The following is a 13056-nucleotide window of genomic DNA, read 5'->3' as shown; positions in this document are numbered from 1 at the left end:
ATTTTTGAGACGTTTGCAATCCTTTTTGCCTGCTTCATTTACTGCATTTTTATATTTTCTCCTTTCATCAATATTTCTTCTGTTACCGAAGGATTTCTACTAGCCCTCGTCTTTTTACCTACTTGATCCTCTGCTTCCTTCACTACTTCATCCCTCAGAGCTACTCAATCTTCTTCTACTGTATTCCTTTCCCCCATTCCTGCCAGTTTTTCATTTACCCTCTCCCCGAAACTCTGTACAACCTCTGGTTTAATCAGTTTATCCATGTCGAATCTCCTTAAATTCCCGCCTTTTTCAGTTTCTTCAATTTTAATCTACAGTTAAGAAACAACAGATTGTCGTCAGAGTCCACATCTGCCCCTGGAAATGTCTTACAATTTAAAATTTGATTCCTAAATCTCTGTCTTAGCATTATATAATCTATCTGATACCTTCTATTATCTCCAGGATTCTTCCATGTATAAAGCCTTCTTTTATGATTCTTGAACCAAGTTATGCTCTGTGCAAAATTCTGCTAGACGGCTTCCTCTTTCATTTCTTATCCCCAATCCATATTCACCTACTATGTTTCCTTCTCTCCCTTTTCCTACTCTCGAATTCCAGTCACCTATGTCTATTAAATTTTCGTCTCCCTTCACTAACTTAATACATTTCATCAATTTCTTCATCATCTCCAGAACTAGTTGGCATATAAACTTGTACTACTGTAGTAGGTGTGGGCTTCGAGTCTGTCTTGGCCACAATAATGCGTTCACTATGCTGTTTGTATTAGCTTACCTACCCTCCTATTTTTTTATTCATTATTAAAAATACTCCTGCATTACCCCTATTTGATTTTGTATTTGTAACCCTGTTTTCACCTGACCAAAAGTCTTGTTCCTCCTGCCACCACTATATCTAACTTTAACCTGTCCATTTCCCTTTTTAAATTTTTCTAACCTACTGTAAGGTGTCAGGCAAATCCAACACCTTCCATGGAAACCCTGACATGATAAGCAAATCCAGTAGTATGTCACATAGCTCCGAATAAATCGTGACATTAAATTAACCAAAGTAATGCGAGTAACGAGTGAGCAACTGGAATACCACAGACTAACACAAGAATGACTAAATGCATGTCATACCTTCCCACCGCGAGACAGACGCAGTTCCGAGGGGAGAAAGGAGAACAGAAGCCGAGAGCAGAACTGTGTTAAGCTAGAAGGCCCTACGATAAGGGACGGACTGGACACCCATGTCGCCAGCTAACCACTATGGCACACCACCCGCAGTTTTAGCGTGATATTTTTACGCGTCTCTGTTACGTCAAGGACCACCCCACAGCCCATGTTAAAAGCTATAGCCCTCCAGAAAAACAGTATAGATCTTACGATAACACAAAAAGGGCCACTACCACCCGCAAGTTTTAGCGTGAGACCTTTCGCGTCTCTGTTACATTAGGACCACCCCCCAGCCCATGTTAAAAGATAGAGCCCTTCAGAAGAACAGTATAGATCTTACGATAACGCTAAAAGGACCACACCAGCTGCAAGTTTTAGCGTGAGACTTTTTAGCGTCTCTGTTACGTTGCAAACATTAAAAAACATTGCCCCACCACGAAAAGTATAACGTTTCTCATTGGATAGACAGAATGTTTGTAGGCGGAGCTTAAGGTTAACATTGAGACCCTGATTGGTCAGATGAAAACACAGCCAGATAGTTTTTTTTTAACCATCTTCGGTAAATGTAGTAAGGAGAAGTTAGAGAGGAGTTGCTTCCGAGATGGCGAGGTGAGCAGAGCTGTGCTGCCCGACGCTGCCCTGACGCTGCCTAAACACCGACAAGGTAATGAACGCACGCGATGCCGCATTTTTGAGGGCATAAGGCTTCACTCAGAACTGCAGAAGTCTCATCTGTTACACCCCTTTTTTGCGTAATACTAGTGTCGATCGTAAATTAAAGCTCATGGTGTTCACATTTGCCACTTGAAGTAAAAATCTGAAACGCGATGATTTTTCTGTTATATAGTTATTGAGAAGCCACATCAGCCACTGTAATTTACGACGAATTAGATAAGTAATTAAAGATAATTGAGGGTCACTGTAGACCATTTTGATAGTTTGCTCTTTTGTGAAACTTAATTTAAACCTATATTATAGATGTGACATGGCATAGGTCATCCTTCGATCGATTGTAGTACTTGGAAACCCATTCACATTTTTGCTGAACGCAGTTGGTTTTTACCATCCTGTATTAAAACACTTCCTTTTATCAATAGTGCAATTTATAAACAATGTTTTGTCAGTAGAATAAAATTTCCAATGGTAAACTTAACTGCTTTTTCGACGTTATTTTACCAGCTAACTAAAAATAGGAAAGCCTTGAACCCCTTCCACTAAATTTAGTTAGTATTAAGATTCTTTTACAGGGAGTGCAGTGGACCTGACACTGAGATCATTAAGTATTTGATTATATCATCGCTAGTCGCATTGAACTCTTCTGAATTCTACATGTCATGTGTGGTCTGTCGTCTCCTTACCACCAATAGGTCCCAGGTTCCAACTAGTCAATTCCCTAAAAAACACACTCAGAGCGTCGTTGCGCGAAAGTGCTAGGGAGACACTATATAGAATAAACAGACACCAACATGAATGTTTAGACTACCTACGCGATTAAATGACCTGGGTCAATAAAATTCTTCTGGGTTAGAAACCGCATAGTCATTTATAAAATTCCAACGTTTCGGCGTCTGTTGCAAGACGCCTTCCTCAGGGTGTGTTGCTAACTGCTGAATGCGCGCAAGTGTGGGTACATATATACTATGGAAGAGTGTTGTGATTGGATGTGAGGATGAGGAGGAAGGGTACTAGGAGTTCATTTTATTGGCGTTTGCATTGCGTCTTGTTATTGGCGGAAATAGGCGTTGTCCATTGGAGTTTCCTTTACTGCCTGCCATTGGTGGAAATCGGCGAATAGGAGACTTAGCGGCGACTGCAGCGTAGCGTTGTTTACTAACTGCCTAGTATCGACTAGGCCGCGTCAGCGCTCTGTGTACCATCCCCCGCTGTGGCCTACCGCACGCCTGTTGCTTTGCGCGAGCTGTCCTTCCGCAAAGCTGTCACAGCAGGCAGCCAAGACGCTGGAAGTCTGTACCCGTCTTCTCTGTTCATATTATCGGGTCGCTTGGCTATTTCTATTGCCTCTCTAATCTTCCTCCTCAAACTAAACGGCTGTTTCGCCAGTACTCGGGCCTCTCGAAATTCGATGTTCATCCTGCACTGCTCATGATGTTCTGACACCGCTGATTTGCTATATTATTTGAGGCGGATATATCTCTCATGTTCAGTTAGCCTCGTGCTTATTGGACGCCCAGTCTCACCTACATACACCAGTCCACATTCACACTCGATTTCATAAACTCCGGCTGCATGAAACTTGTCAATTGTATCTTTTGTCGAGCCCAGAATGTCTTTTATTTTGTTGTTGCTACGAAAAATCGGCTTAATACCTGCCCGACGGAGAATTTTGCCCAGACGTTCAGTAACCCCTTGTACATAAGGTAGCACGGCGGTGTTCTGTGCTTCGTTCTGTATTTCCCTGTTGCCCTCCTCCTTCGGCGCCATGGTTTTGCGTATCAGCCTCATGTCGTAGCCATTAGCTCCAAAAATGGTCCTGAGGTTCTGCAGTTCAGCTTGCAGGTTGTATTCATCGTTGATCCTGTAGGGTCTCTTAGTTAAAGTTCGCAGGGCCGAATTCTTTTGCATAGGATGGTGGTGGGAGGATGCATGCAGGTACCTGTCCGTGTTGGTGGGCTTCCTGTAAACTCTGTGTCCAAGCTTCCCGTCTGGCTTACGACAAACTTCTACGTCGAGAAAAGGCAATACCCCGTTCTTTTCAATCTCCATGGTAAAATGAATTTTGCTGTGCTGCTGGTTAAGGTGTTCGTGGAAGTTCTGAAGCTCTTCTTCTCCGTGTGGCCAGATAACAAAGGTGTCATCCACGTATCGTAGCCAGCATTCCGGGCGTAATGGCGCGGACAGGAGTGCTGTTTCTTCGAATGCTTGCATAAAAATGTCTGCTGCAGCTGGCGAAAGAGGGGAACCCATACCGTCTGCTCGTAAAAATCCCCTTTCCACCTAAAATAGGTGGTCGTCAAACAGTGGCGCACTAGCTCGCTGATGTCAGGTGCCATGCGTTCCTCTAAGATGTTCATGGTGTCCGTCACGGGTACATTCGTGAACAAAGATTTCACGGCAAAACTGACCATCAAATCCGTATCAGACACCCGCTTCTCTTTCAAAAGTGCTATAAAATGGGTGGAGTCCTTGACGTATGCATCTGTATGTCTCACTAAACGTCTAAGCTTCGGAGCCAATTCTTTCGCTAATTTGTTGGTCGGCGAGTTGATACTACTCACTATCGGCCGTAAAGGGAAGGCTTCTTTGTGGATCTTTGGTACCCCATATGTTCTTGGTGCCTGTGGCACCTGTGGAATGAGTCTACGGGTCGTGTCAAAATTCATCCTGGTTTGCTTCAGCAGCGCTTGCGTCAATTTCACTATCTTGACCGTCGGATCCCCCTTAAGTTTATGGTAAATGGGTTCCTTCAAAAGATCCTCCATCCGCTTATCGTAATCTACTGTGTCCAACACTACGGTGGCATTTCCCTTGTCCGCCTGTATTATCACAATCTGAGAGTTGTTCTTCAGCTCCTTGATGGCCTGACGTTCCTCTTTACTGATGTTTTGCTTCGGAGGCTAGGCGTGAGCCAAGACTCGTACTGTTTCTTGTCGGATCTTCTCTGCTTCTGGTTGTGGTAGATGGCGTACCGAGGCCTCCACTGATTCTATAATGTCTTCTTTCGGTACTAGTTTTGGTGCGATTGCATAGTTCATCCCTTTCCCCAAAACTTTTGTGGCTGCATCGCTCAAGGTGTGGCTGGAGAGGTTCACCACTGTTCGTCGCGTATCCAAAACTGGTCCTTCATCTCTTGTTTTCCGTTGCAATTTGTCGAACTTCGTCACCTGGCGACTGGTGGTACATGCACTTGATCTGGCAGCTTGCTGGAAGGTTAACCTGTCGACCTTGTGCCAGTCATCCTCATCCAGTTTCCCACTCCGAAAGAGGTGCAGTTAACACAGTTTTATGTTGTTCACGTCGAGACTACCACGAATGTGACGGATCCTTTCCCGCAATAAAGCTTTGCTGGCCTGTGCACAGATATTCCTGGCCTTGTACGATTTTATGTGGGACGTCAGCCGTAAAAATGTTGGTACTACATTGGCATCCCTACATCTCTTCAGGAACGCAAGATCATTCAGCAGTTTACCTCTTTTCAGCCTCAGTGATTCGAGCTGCCTGATGTTTGCGTAAATCTCATGCCCATACAGGTGCGTTAAATGTAACCGTAGGCTTCCGCGGCCGTTGTCAATGTCAATAAAATTCTTCTGGGTTAGAGAGCGCATTGTCATTTATAAAATTCCAACGTTTCGGCGTCTGTTGCAAGACGCCTTCCTCAGGGTGTGTTGCTAACTGCTGAATGCGCTACGCTGCAGTCGCCGCTAAGTCTCCTATTCGCCGATTTCCACCAATGGCTGGCAGTAAAGGAAACTCCAATGGACAACGCCTATTTCCGCCAATAACAAGACGCAATGCAAACGCCAATAAAATGAACTCCTAGTACCCTTCCTCCTCATCCTCACATCCAATCACAACACTCTTCCATAGTATATATGTACCCACACTTGCGCGCATTCAGCAGTTAGCAACACACCCTGAGGAAGGCGTCTTGCAACAGACGCCGAAACGTTGGAATTTTATAAATGACTATGCGGTCTCTAACCCAGAAGAATTTTATTGACATTGACAACGGCCGCGGAAGCCTACGGTTACATTTAAATGATCTGGCATTCCACGCTCCGATCCGTAGATCGCCAGTTTTCTTTCTCCTGATAACAACGTCCTCTCGAGCAGTTCCCGCCCGGAGATCCGAATGGGGGGCTATTTAACCTCCGGAATATTTTACCCAAGAGGACCCGATCATCATTTAATCATACATTCCGATACACCATATTATTTCAAACTCTTTTGGTTAAAATGCCTTGTTGTCAATGCCATATCATTACTGAGAATCCCCTTGTGCCCGCTCTATTGGTCGACGTCGGAGCCAGCGTGTTGCTAATTCAGTAAACTCCTTATCTATCGTGTACTGATTTCTGAAGAATTGGTCTTCCATTAAACCAAACAGATGGAAGTTCGGTTAGACGGCGAGGAGTCCTGCGGGCACATACCTCAGAGTACCACAACTGGTGGACAAGTGTGTCTGCGTTACCAACAGAAACGTCGAGCTGAACCGTGAAATGTTTGTTTGTGAGCCTGGAATGAGTGTCCGCACTTTCCAACACTGCAGGAGTCACAGCTGTGTGCGGCCACCCGGCACGTGGGAGATGGGACGGAAATGCGCGACCTTGTTACGATGATGACAGAGGCTTAGACCAACGACTCGCTGTTCTATTGTTCACTGCCGGATCTCCGTAGACATTCTGCAAGAGCCTATGAATTTGCGGGATCCTCTGGTTTTCCACCAAAATAAAATGACAACCCTCTCTTTGGAACGCACGTCCGTTACGGGCGCCTTTTTCAAAGATAGGTATAGGCCGCCATCTATCGGAACTTCATTTAGCTACAGGGGCTGAAGCGAAAATATTCATCGATGTCCGACAACAAATTCCGCATTTTTGCAACCGAAATTTGCCGTGGAAAAAATGCGTTGCATTAGTTATTGAACACCCCTCGTACGAATGCACAACAAGAAATACTTCGTGCAGGGTTGGACATGAAGCTGAGTTACTTGTACGAAGCATCCGTCACGTTAACCTACAGTATATCTTCCTTATTGATATCATTCTAATGTCATGTCCTACTGAGTTGTCTTTCTTCTTCCTCAATGTTGTCTGTACTAATTATCCATTTACTTTTTGTTTCATTTCGATATTCGGTGTTCTATTTTCATATCGTACAGTGTTATTCAAAAGCACCTCCAGGGGTAGACAGGACGACTGCACCATCTACATGGCATACACAAAAACGACTCGTATCACTGGACAGACGATATTCCCAACTTTCGATTTGTCATACCAGCCATGGCGTAGTTGCACTACGGAGCAGGTGTGTCAGAACATGAAGTGACATCATCCACTGTGTAATATCTTGTGGAATTAGTTCGCACCTGCAGACAGGTAGCCCAATGAACAGATTTCCAAGGGGAACTGCGGACGAGTCTTCCAGGGCAATTGATGTCAACGACTTAAATAAGTTGAACACATTTTGACTCTTGCCCGACAACAGACGACACGCCTGTAAAGTGTGTTATAAACTGCGGCAGATCCTCTATTCACTAATGTGTATCGTTTTCCCGTATGCCTTGTTTCCACACAGTCGCCTTCCCAAACCACAGAGTTACTTACGAATCTTCTGTCTTCTGTTTCCTACCCTCATTCCATGTCTTCATAGGGGCGGTAAGTTTTTTTCTGGAAACGACTATGTAAGTGGTAGAGGATGCATGCATACCTCTCCTGTCCCAACAGAACCCTCCTTGGAAAGGAAATTGTCTGCGTCTAGAAATACTTGCAAACCGTGTAACTGAGGCCGGAAAGTGGATACTTGTTCAATATTCATCTAGATCTATACTCCAAAAGTAACTTTAATGTCTATGGTACAAGGAACGAATGGCACCACTATCATTTTCCCCTTTTCAAACCCCGCTGGAGGCTGATGAGACAGAAGAACGAGTGTTGGTAGGTCTCTGTGTAAGCTCCAATTTCTTTGATTTCCCAACAGTACTCGTTTCGTGTTATTTATGTTGTATGAAGTGTGTTTCTTGATTCTTCTTAAAATGTGCGCTATTGACATATTAACAAGAAACCACTCAGTGATTCCCAAGGTCTCTCGGCGTCTAGTGCCTGCCGCTGAAATTTGCGAAACAACTACTGTTCTAACATTTGCCAAACAAACTAGCACCGAAACGCGGCCACTGTTCTTTGAATTTTACCTATCTCCTCTAATTATCCTATCTCATACGTGGTGTCCAGCAGATGAGTCCCTGATTCCAAAATTAAATATTTCGAACCCTACTATCGACAAGCAAATGCAACAACAGAAAAGCTGCAAGAATTTTATACAGATGTTTCGATACAGTTCGAAAAGCTGCTAACAGGTAGCGCTTATAAGATAAATCATAACCTGCATGATCGTTCTAGTGCTTTTGTCATCAAATTTTTAGTGAAAGAAAATTCTTTTGCTAATTTTTTTCGTCGTCTAATATTCTAAAATATTATGAGAATTCAATTTATTGCAATAGTTTCTTCAAAATGTACTGACAGTGGAGACGGATAAAATGATTCAGCTAATGCAGCTACGACCTAATTGCTCCCCCTACAACATCTGCGATTAATAATTTTGGAAGTGTTAAGCCTGCGCACTTTGGTGTGTAGAAGTGTCCAACAGAGTGGTACAGGGGAGGGGGCATGGCTGCAAGTTGCACTCTCGCATTTATTCACAAGCGGCGCTTGTACAATATCCTTAACATGTTGCAAGTGTCAGTAGTGATCATAAAGTGGGAAAATTGTCACGTAGCCGACGTGTTTCGTGTTTCAAGAGGCACTGTATGGAAGATTTATAGCGCATACACAGTACGTGGAAATACACTACTGGCCATTAAAGTTGCTACACCACCAAGATGACGTGCTATAGACGCGAAATTTGACAGACAGGACTAAGATGCTATGATATTCAAATGATTAGCTTTTCAGAGCATTCATCAAGGTAGCGCCGGTGGCGACACATACAACGTGCTGACATGAGGAAAGTTTCCAACCGATTTCTCATACACAAATAGCAGTTGACCGGCGTTGCCTGGCTGTCATGCCTCGTGTAAGGAGGAGAAATGCGTACCATCACGTTTCCGACTTTGATAAAGGTCAGATTGTAGCCTATAGCGATTGCGGTTTATCGTATCGCGACATTGCTGCTCGCGTTGGTCGAGATCCAATGATTGTTAGCAGAATATGGAATCCGTGGGTTCAGGAAGGTAATACGGAACACCGTGCTGGATCCCAACGGCCTCGTATCACTAGGAGTCGAGATGACAGGCATCTTATCCCCATGGCTGTAACGGATCGTGCAGCCACGTCTCGATCCCTGAGTCAACATATGGGGACGTTTGCATGACAAGAACCATCTGCACGAACAGATCGACGACATTTGCAGCAGCATAAACCATCAGCTCGGAGACCATGGCTGCGGTTAACGTTGGCGCTGCATCACAGACAGGAGCGCCTGCAATGGTGTACTCAACGACGAACTTGGGTGCACAAATGGCAAAACGTCATTTTTTCAGCTTCTGTTTACAGCATCATGATGGTCGCATCCGTGTTTGGTGACATCGCGGTGAACGCACATTAGAAGCGTGTATTCGTCATCACCATACTGGCATATCACCCTCCGTGATGGTATGGGGTGCCATTGGTTACACGTCTCTGTCACCTCTTGTTCGCATTGACGGCACTTTGAACAGTGGACGTTGCATTTCAGATTTGCCACTACCCGTGGCTCTACCTTTCTTTCAATCCCTGCGAAACCCTACATTTCAGCAGGATAATGCACGACCTCATATTGCAGGTCCTGTACGGGCCTTTCTGGATACAGAATATGTTCGATTGCTGCCCTGGCGAGCACATTCTCCATATCTCTTACCAATTGAAAACGTCTGGTCAATGGTGGCCGAGCAACTGGCTCCTCACAATACGCTAGTCACTACTCTTGATGAACTGTGGTATCGTGTTGAAGCTGCATGGGCAGCTGTACCTGTACACGCCATCCAAGCTCTGTTTGACTCAATGCCCAGGCGTATCAAGGCCGTTATTACGGCCAGGGGTTGTTGTTCCTGTTACTGATTTCTCAAGTTCTATGCACCCAAACTGCGTGAAAATGTAATCACATGTCAGTTCTAGTAAAATATATTTGTCCAATGAATACCGTTTATCACCGGCATTTCTTCTTGGTGTAGCAATTTTAATGGCCACTAGTGTACATCATGCGCTATACCACAACACGGTCGGAAGTGTGTGTTGAGTGACCGTGACGGACGGTCATTGAGGAGGATTGTGACGATAATTATTAGGATGAAAGCTGCAAATGTCACTGCAGGAATGAAAGCCGCACCCGCGAACTGGATGATAACCAAAATAACACGAAGGGAGTTCGAGAAGCGGGAAATTTCAAGCCGAACTGGAATTCCAAACCAGTGATACAATTGCCAGCAAAACGAAAGAATGTTACCGAAGCAATAAAACCTGGACTGTGGAGCAACGGAAAAATCTCATTTGGTCGGATGAGTCTTGTTTCACTGTTTCCAAATTCTGGCCGAGTTTACGTTCTAGTGAAACTTGGCTGGGTTTCGGTGATGCGTTGAGCGGCCACATCAACTCTGCAAGGTTGCATTTCTGCCAACGATTAGGCTACCATTTTGGCTGGACAAGTCCATTTCATGACGCAGCATTTGTCCCCCGATGGTGAGTCTGTGCTCCACGACGACAGGCCCTCTATTCATAACAGTTCGCGTCGTCCAGGACTGGTTCTTCGAGGACGAGGATGAATTGTCGCAGCTACTCTGACCATCAAAGTTACCAGATCTCAATATTATTTAGCTTTGTGATCAAATGTGGAGAAAATATTGAGTGATCGGCATCCACGTTCTCATCGTCCCTTGAACTTACCATTACTGTATTTTGTAGTGACAATGGCGTAAGATTCCCATGAGAATTGTACAGGACCTGTAGTTATCCATTCGTAAACGACTGGAAGTTATTTTGAATGCTAGCAATTTTGCTATATCATTTTAGGCCTCGTAATGTGTTGTGTGTTTGCAAATACGCCTCAAGGGTTTACCGCCGGATAGTATTGTGAGAATAACGCAATATTTCATCCTTGCAACTGTTCTACATCTTAAAGTAATGGTAGTGTCTGTCGTCTTTGCTGCAGGACGCTACCGATGATAATCGTGCGACGCCGTCCTAATTTATCAGGCCAGGAACGAGAAGAAAATACGCGTGCCGAGAAGGCGCTGACAGTTGGATGAAAGCGGCTCTCATAGTGACTCCCTGCCGGGAGTCGCAGAAAGGCATTCCACTCGTGCTCTATGGGCAATGGCTGCACTGACGGTTACTCCTGTGGTTAAAAGCTAAATTGAGTCTCTACAGTATGTGGCTGCGCAATGCACTTAATATGAAAAACGTATGTTTTTTGGGGAAGGGGGGAGGGGGGGGGGGGTGGCCGGATGCTTTTGATCACATAGTGTTTGTCCCAGCGATTTCTAACCGTGAGAACAAGGATCGGTAAGGTGGCATCCCTTTCCACTTCCATGGTGTATATTCGAATGGAGCGTGTTCATATGCTGAAGAAACATAGGTAACGTCTTTACTCCATGGAGGCACCCCACAAATGTATCGTCTAAAGATCACCAAGAGCAGGAAGTTTGCAGACCTACCGACTGCACTCTTTGGTGTTTCCCCACTTTCGCCCTCCCCTTGTACCTTTACTTGTGGTGGACAGGCGCTGCTGGACGCGGCCTACCCGTGGCTGGTGGCGGTGCAGCTGGTGTCGCTGGTGCTGGCGGCCTGGGGCACGCTGTCGGTGGCTCGCGGGCTCTCCTCGGCGCTGGGCGTGGCGCACGCCACCCACAAGTTCCTGGCGCTCCAGCTGACCGTGCTGCTGCCGCAGCTGCAGTGCCTCGTGGCCGGGTACGCCGCCAGCTACTTCCTCTGCTCCGCGCCCTTCACTCCCGTCTTCTGGGCCAACCGTAAGTCGCCAACTCTCTCTCTCTCTCTCTCTCTCTCTCTCTCTCTCTCTCTCTCTCTCTCTCTCCCTCTCTCTCTCTCTCTCTCACACACACACATACACACACACACACACACAAACGCGGGCGCACGAATGACGGCAGAGGTCTATAAGGGCTTTCGACACTGCGCCGCCGGCTGCACTTCTCATTATCGCGGGGCACTGTCCGATTGAACTCCTGAACTCTTGAAAAGTAAACCACAAAATGATGTTGTATGATTCCTTAGTGGTTCTACCGTTTCGAAACTTTAGAGTTGCATTTTCAGGTACATCTAAATAAAGAAGAACCGGACACGAGGAATTTAGAAATTATGTAAAAACGAAATAGATAGGGTAAGGATATAGGGAGAAAAAAATACGCTGAGGTGACAAAATTGGATTTTGATACGCACATTTGCAAATTGGGTAGTAGCGAGTACACAGAGTACGAAAGGGCACTGCATTGGTGGAGCCGTTCTTTGTACTGAGGAGACGTACGTGAAAATGTATAAGATGTAATTGTGGCCTCACGACGGGAATTAACAGACTTTGACGCGAAACGGTAGTTGGAGCTAGACACATGACACAGTCCATTTCGGAAATCGTTGAGAGATTCGATATTCGGAGTTCCACAGTGTCAAGATTGTGCCGAGGACACCAAATTTCAGGCATTACACAACATCGCGGACAACGCAGTGGCCCGACGGCCCTTCACTTCAAAACCGAGAGCACCGGCGATTGCCTAGAGTTGGCTGTCCTAACGGACAAGTAATAGTGCGTGAAATACCCGCAGAAATCGATGTGGAACGTACTACCTGAACCGTGACGAAATGTCACGGTTGGTTCTCTGCGTTTCCTCCTTGCCTGTAGCCCATTCCTTTTGAAATTCCCGCTTCGCGCTCTGCTGTTTCCTTTACCCTAGCCAGAGGGCGCTGTGGCGCTGCTGTGGCCGGCTGCCTGCCCTGTTCGCGAGAGAGCGTCGGTCTGGAGGAGGAAATCTGATTGCGGACTGTGGGAGCGTACAGAAGGCCACGCCCGTTTCGCTGATGTTTCGCGTAACTCGTGTCAGGTGTGGGGCATCGTGAAGACCGTAATAGCAACCAGTGTTACTGTCCTGGTAGCAGATGGATCAAAGGGGATGAGGCCTGGTTGTTCATTGAAAGGTATTTAACTATGTTGTTTTAAAATATTATCTGAAATGTGT

Source organism: Schistocerca gregaria, chromosome 8, assembly GCF_023897955.1.
Source record: "Schistocerca gregaria isolate iqSchGreg1 chromosome 8, iqSchGreg1.2, whole genome shotgun sequence".
In the NCBI taxonomy this organism is placed as follows: domain Eukaryota; kingdom Metazoa; phylum Arthropoda; class Insecta; order Orthoptera; family Acrididae; genus Schistocerca; species Schistocerca gregaria.
The sequence above is the reverse complement of the archived record's forward strand: the minus strand, read 5'-3'. Positions refer to the sequence as shown.